At 41.3% G+C, this 7,485-nt stretch overlaps 1 protein-coding gene across 1 annotated transcript in view; it reads left to right on the top strand.

The window, feature by feature from the left end:
* Window positions 1-2,689: 2,689 nt before the first annotated feature.
* Tank (TRAF family member associated NFKB activator) overlaps window positions 2,690-7,485 on the top strand; it is a 79,626-nt gene continuing 74,830 nt past the window's right edge. Inside the window, exon 1 of the mRNA XM_008845747.3 lies at window positions 2,690-2,808. The gene's annotated coding sequence lies outside the window, so the exon portion shown is untranslated. The remainder of the gene's footprint in view (window positions 2,809-7,485) is intronic.

Here is a 7,485-nt window from a genome sequence, read left to right on the forward strand (position 1 = left end):
ATAGCTCAGTCAGTAAAATGCTTGACATGCAACTACAAAGATCCAAGTCTGATTCCCAGAACCCACATAAAAAGCCAGGCATGGTGGTGTGTTTATAATTCTAGAGCTGGAGAGGTAGAAGTAGAGAGATGCTTGGACTCAGGGCTAGCCAGCCTACCCTAATCAGTGAGCCCCAGGCTCCAGTGACAACATGGATGGTCATTTCTGTGAAACAATGGTCAAGTTGACTGCCAATGCACACATACACACAGACACAGACACACACACACACACACACGCACGCGTGCATGCATAGACATACAAGTACAAACTCACGCGCACATGCATATGCATACACACAAAAAAAATCACTCTATTGGTCTTAATTCAATATACTTTTCCTATTTTCTTAAAGTATGTATTGTCCATCGAGCAGGTTTCCCCCACACTCTTCTTTCATCCCTTTTCTCACTCCTCTCCCTTCCCTTTAGTCCCCGTTGTTCCCCTAGACAGTTTCACTTCTACTTTTGAGTCATATATACATCATGATTTTATGTTGCTGTATAAAATCTGGGAACTACAAATGAAAGAAAGAAACCAATATTTATTTGTCTTTCTAATTGTTGTCAGTTGCATCTATTTTTATGCAAATGATATAACTTTATTCTTTCTGAGTGAAAAAAATCCATTATATATATATATGTCATATTTTCTTTATCCATTTCTCTGTTGTTGGACACCTAGGTTGGTTTTACAACTTAGTCTTTGTGAATAATGCTGCAATAAACATTGGTATGCAAATATCTATGTAATATGATATCCCACCTGAGGAGTCCCTCGAATAAATACCCAGGAGTTGTATAGCCTGGTCTGTTAGCTTATGTATTTCAGTTTTCTGAGAAGCCTCCACATTGACTTCTGTAGTGACTGAACTATTTTGCACTCCTATCAGTATATAATGGTCCCCTTCTGTCCACATTCTTGCCAGTGTTTGTTGTTATATGCTTTCTTAATGACTGCCATTCTGATTGGAGTAAATTTGGATCTCAATCAGTTATAATTTGCATTTCTTTGATGACTAGAGAGCTTTAACTTTTCTTTCATATATTTATTGGCCATTTGTACTACATCTTTTGAGTACTGTCCATTTCATTAATCCATTTATTGACTGAATTGTTTTCCAGTTGTGTAATTTTTTGACTTCTTTGTATATTCTAGATATTAATCTTCTCATTCTTCAGACAGTTTCTTTACTCAATTAACATGAAGTCCCATTTCTCAACTGTTGGCCTTATTTCCTGAGCAACTTGAGTCTTTTGTGACAAAGCCCTTGCCTATGCCTATGTCTAGAAGTATTTCCCCTACTTTTTCCTCTAACAGTTTCAGAGTTTCAGATCTTAATACATTAAGGTCTTTTATCCATTTGGAGTTAATTTTTTGTGAAGGATGAGAGATAGGGATCTATTTTCAGTCTTCTACTTGTGGATGTTCACTAAATTCTTAATCTTCATTTAAAATACTATGTCAACCAGGATGTGGTGGTACATGTCCTTAGGCCCCAAACTCAGGAGGCAGGTAGAACTGTGTGAGAAGACCAGCTGGGTCTACATAGTGAGTTCCAAGCCATCTGGGGCTACAAGGAGTCCTTGGTTTAAAACAAACCAAACCAAAACAAAACTGTCAATTCTGATAAAAGCCATCATATTCACCCTGAACTCCTCCCCCAAACTCCCCTCAGATTCACCCCACCTTCCCACTCACTCCTAATTTCATGTCTTTTTTTTTAAATCTCCTGAGTCCAGTTTGTGTTGTCCAAATACTTCATGGGTGTGGGACCATCGACTGGAGAGTGGAGTACCTGTCAGGGGCCACATTCTTAAAGAAAACTGACTCTCTCTTCCCCAGAGGTCATTAACTGTCAATAAATAGCTCCTCAGCTAAGAGTGTGGCCTAGAGCCCTTCTCTCTCAGGGATAGAATGACCAGCTTGATCTTGTGTAGGTATTATGCAGGCAACTACAGCTGCTGTGAGTTTCAATTTTTTTTTTAAAAACTATGTTTTAACTTTGACTTTTAAGTCACCCCAATATTCAAGCTGTGTAGAATGTGCTAGAAGTCAACAGATTTTGACTCCTTGGACTTACTGACCTAAAAGCACCACATGTAGACATCTAAGCTATAGAGAGAAACTGGGGCAGGCAGGACCTCATCCTCTCGTTCTAACAGGGAAAAGATATTTTCTCACTGTGTCTGTCTGAAATTTCTATCTTAGGGAACATTCAAGCATCTCTGGAAATGAAAAAGTTTTAATCCATGGGGCATTTAAAAATGTTTCTACTTCCACTTACCAACAATTGAACTTTAGCAAATGTATTTATTGTAAAATTTTACTAGTTGGGGCAAAACCAAATTACTTAATTACATTGAAATAGGATCTGGCTAAAAAAGTAGATTCCTAAGTTTTCCCCTACCTTCTCGGAATAGGAGTTGGTTGGTGGAACTACATCTCAAGTTCTTAGGCTGGTTCTGTAACTTACATATAGGGTGATTTTGGAAGTGGTTATTTATTGGCTGGCTAAAATTCTAGCCAAGACACTTCAGGTGACCTTTACATTTGACGTAAGGTTTTCTAGCTGGCTGATATTTTTCCGGTGGGTGCGGCTAGGTGGGGCCTTGGGGGGCGTGGTTTTGGGGGCGGGGCTTTTGGGGCGGGGCCTGGCTCTGCGCGCAGGCGCTGCCCTCTGAACTGGAACGGAAAGCGGCTTCCGGTTGCAGTCTGCCGGGCGCGGGCGACCTGTGGAGTGAGAGAGCGCGGTGGAAACCCTAAACTGTGAGTGAAAAGTTCGTGAACGAGTCAGTTTGTGACCAGCGGTGGAGGTCGCAGATGCAGAACTGGGGTCTGCGAGCGGGAGGGACGCGCTGCTGTGAAATCGCCTCAGAGACGGGCTGAGGAGCTCAGCGCACAGCGAGTTCTCGGCGCGTGGCTGGATTGGGTGCGGGAGAAAGCGCGGGCGGCTGTCCCGGAGCAGACCGCGGGGATTTCCGGGTCCGGGTCTCCGCGTCGCCCCGACGGCCCCCACCCGACGGCGCGCTGACTGTTGTTCTCTGCGCCGACTCCCGGGCGGGGAGACGCGGGCGGCAGGGCCTGCCGGGACCCCAGAGCCCTCGACTTCGCCTCTGGAGACAGGCGGACTCCCCGAGGCCAGTGCGCGTGTAGTAGGCTCTTTCTGCTTACGCCAGGGTAGTTGCACAAGCGCACGCCCTGCCTTCCTGTGGATGTCACAGTCTTGTCAGTGAGGAGTTGAGTAACTTCCCAAAGGGTCCGGGAGAGGACGGGTGGCCGAGGCGGGAAAAGTTGAAGTAACCACTCACCGGCATTGGCCACCCAGACCTTAGGTAGAGTCCCCACCCAGGTATAGACTGGCAGCGAGTTACCCATGCCCAAAGCTGTAATTGGCAAGAAATGCACAGAAGGGGAAAGATGCTCCTTAGGCGACTGTGCCCTAGTACTGTTAGGCTGCACCTTGCAGCCTGCCTGGGCGTCGCCTCCCGCAGGTGCTTTCACCAGTGTTCAAAGAAGGAAAGTGATGCGAAGTTGAAGGGAGGATAATGACCTGCCTTTTGGAGTTGGAGTACACATTTAGGGGAGAACCAACCTGGGCCTTTTTAGACAAATTAGAGGGAGGGACCGTGAACCTTGAGATGATACAGTAACAGAGTCATATCCAACGTGTGTTATCCAAAGCCTTCCACATCTCTTAAAGACGCATAATCGTGTTATTTTGCTTTATTTGAAAATGAGATTATGCATACTGTTCTATGGCCTGCTGTTTAGATTTTAAAAATGTATAATAGGCAAAATTCGTAGGTGTGTTTCTTGTAACACCAAGGTGACATTCTTTTTCAGATGTACCATTATTAAATATGCCCTGTCCACGTATTTTGTTCATTTTTCACAAGTATTTTTTGTTTTCTTATTAAGATACAAATGGATTAATTGTGGGATATGTCAAATTTTTAAAGAACTATCAGTCATTTGGCTTCAAGTGCCCAGATCTCATATATAGGATTATTTTCCCCTCCCTAACCCCTCTCTAATTGTTAAAATTTTTTCATATGTTGTCTATGTTTTACTCTTTTAAACATCCCAAACTATTTTTCCACATTGCGGGAAAGATTTGTTTTTTCCCATGAGTGGGTAGGACATTTTTCCCCAAAATTGTGTGTGTGTGTCTGTGTGTGTGTGTGTGTGTGTGTGTGTGTGTGTATGTGTATGTGTGTTTTGAGACAGTCTCCTTGTAGCCCCAGCTGGCCTGGAACTTACTTCATAGACCAGGCTAACCTTGATCTCATAGAGATCTACCTGCTTCTGCCTTTCCTGCTCTGGGATTAAAGGGGGTACACCACCATGCCTGCCAACCCCCCCCCAAAATCATTTTTACAATCGGTTCTTGGGTGGGTAAAGGTAGTTCAGGGGGTAAAAGCAGATAAAGGTGCCTGCCACTAGGCCTGATGAGCTTAGTTCAGTCTACTGGACCCATCTAGTAGAAAGGGAGACTTGTCCTCTGTCCTTCACACATGCACAAACACACACACACACACACAAATAAAAATGCAAAAAGGTTTTTTGATCAGTTTTTTCCCAATTGACTGTAAATACTTTCTTGACATGTAAATTCTCATTTGTGTCCCTTTTTTTAGACTCATCTGTTCCTTCTATCTATTTGTTGCTTCCTGTACCGATGCAGTCTGTTTTGATAACAGTTGATAAGTTAATAATTCAGTGTCCTTTTTTGTTTATCAAAATTTTCTTGAATACTGTTTGCATAATCTTTCAAATAAAATTTAAATTAACATAATCTTTGTTATTTTAATCACATTCTCTGATATTTTATGACTGATATATAGATGAGTATATATTTGGCTTTCTAAATTTATTAGCTTTAATAAATTTAGTTTTAATTTATTAACTAAAAACTAATTTTAGACTTGAGAGAAGGCTCAGGGGTTAAGAACACTGGCTGTTCTTGCAGAAGAACTAGGTTCGAATCCCAGCACCCATATGGCAGCTAACAACCTTCCATAACTCCAGTTCTAGGGGATCCAACACCCTCTTCTGATTTCCACAGGCATTGCATGACACAAGTGCGCTTACGTACATACAGAAAGGGCAGATACTCCAGTGTGGTTGAGAGAAAGGTCTTTAGGGGAAAAGCAGTAATAAATAATATAATGCCCAGGACATTATGAAGAACTGTGATGTTGGAAGACAATGGGGAAAACAAAAGGACTTGAATTAAGAAACCTCTCTAAGTGGATCTACTTGAATTGGGAAGTAGACAGGAGAGGAGAGGCAGCAAGCAATGTACTTCCAAAGCACGGAGGTGAGGTATTGAAAGTCTGAAGTATAAAGTGTTAGCACTATGAACAGTAATTAAAAAACAAAAAAAACTGTGACAGTGGAATTAATGAGACTTGGAAATGGATTAGATATGAAGTAAGATAGAAAAATATTTAAAAGATTACCTTGAAAACTTAATGGCATTTATAAAGAGAAGTTATTAAGAAGTCGAAATGAAAAATGTATTTTACAGTTATTAAAATCTATCCAGGACATTATTAAGGTTTGAACATTTTTAAAATGTCCTCCATGGGTTTAAAAGTAAGACTTAGTCTGTAACTGATGGCTCTATAGAGAGGGGATTGGATCATGAACTATGAGTTCATACTTTAATGGACAAATTCAAGGAGGGTCTTATTAGAGGGAGTGGGTCACTGGGAGCTTGCCTTTGAATGATATATTGTGCCCTGGCTATTCCAATTACTGCCCCACCCTTTGGCCTCTCTCACTCTTGGCTTCCTGAACACCATGAGGTGAGCAGATTCTTCCACCACATACTGTCACCACCATAAAGTTCTACCTCATAAGAGGCCCATGCTGTGAAGCAGTCAGCAATGGCTTGGCCATGCTGACCAAGGGCTAAGACTTCCAAATCCATGAGTCTAAATAAGTCTTTCTTCATTTGCAGTTGATTTTCTTAGGTATGCTGTCACAGTGACACAAAGCTAACCTAGAAAATTAGTGCTCTTCAGCAAGGTTATTGCTATAACTAAATCAATCGTGTGATTCCAAAGCTTTTGGAATGGGCTTTCAGTAAGAGTTTGGAAAAGTTAGAAAAGCAGGATAGAGAAGATGTAAGCTAGAGAAGAGCTTAGTGAGTGATTGTGGTTGGTTTCAGAAGGCCATATTGCTAACAACACGCAGACAATAAAGACTGTGCTGATAGCATAATATTTCAGAATATATGGGTTTCCTTTTGGTAACTTTTTTTCCCCCTTTGTGGTGCCTCCTTTGGCTAAGTAAGTGCTCTACCACTTACTATATTCCAAGCTTTGGTAACATTTTTATTTAAAATTAATGGTTGAGTTTCACTTTTCCTGCCTTTGCCAGATTTTGGTGTCAGAGTTCTGCTGGAGTCCTAAAAGGAACTTGAAAAAGTTCCTTCCTTCTCTGTTTTAAGGTAGCTTAAATAACGTAAGAATTTTGTTCTTTGAGAATCTTAAAGAATTCACTCATGAACCCACATGGATTTGTAGGCTTAAAAATGGTTACCTACTGAAGCTGTAGGTAAGTTGGTGAGTGCTTGCCTAGCATACATGAAGCCCTGGATTCAATCCCCAGTACCAAGTAAACCAGGTGTGGTGACACATGTTTATAATGCCAGCACTTAGGAGGTAGAGGCAAGAAGATCAGGAGTTTAAGGTTATCTTCGCTACATAGTGAAAAGTTTGAGGCCAGCTTGCATTACATAAGACCCTGTCTCAAATTTTTTTAGAGTGCAGAAAGGTTACAATAGTAAACTTTATGCTATGTGTATTCTACCACAATTTTTCCCTTTTGACTTTAAATTGTGCTTTATTCAGAGGGCCAGTCTCTACCGCAGTTTAAAAAAAAAAAAAAAAAACTTTTATAGATTAGGGATTTAAAAACGTAACATATACTACATAGATCTAAAAGGAGGTACTCTTGCTTATTCTAATCCTCCTCACCTTACTTGAATATCTGTCAGATACTGCACCTAGTATCCTTTCCTGAAGATAGTTCATAATCTTGGTTCTGAAAGACACTCTTGGTACCTATTCTGAGCAATAGCCTCTTTCCCTTTACTCAGGATTCAAAATCATCACAGTAAGCAGAGGAGAAATGGAAGCCACAGTGTAAACCCTAAAGGAAATAAAAACTCAAACTTGACATACTGAACACAAATGAGCTAAAATTACCTGGTAATAGGCCTTTGAAGTGTTTAAAAAAAAAAAAAAAGCTGGGCATGGTGGCACACATCTCTGATCCCAGCACTTGGGAGGTAGAGGCAGGTGCATCTCTGAGTTGAAGGTAAACCTGGTCTACATAATGAGTTCCAGGTCAGCTGGGGCCACAGGGAGATCCTGTCTCAAAAAGACGAAAGAAGGAAGGAAGGAAGGAAGGAAGGAAGGAAGGAAGGAAGGA

The sequence above is a fragment of the Nannospalax galili genome, unplaced genomic scaffold, assembly GCF_000622305.1.
Source record: "Nannospalax galili isolate Female #2095 unplaced genomic scaffold, S.galili_v1.0 scaffold540, whole genome shotgun sequence".
NCBI classification, from domain to species: domain Eukaryota; kingdom Metazoa; phylum Chordata; class Mammalia; order Rodentia; family Spalacidae; genus Nannospalax; species Nannospalax galili.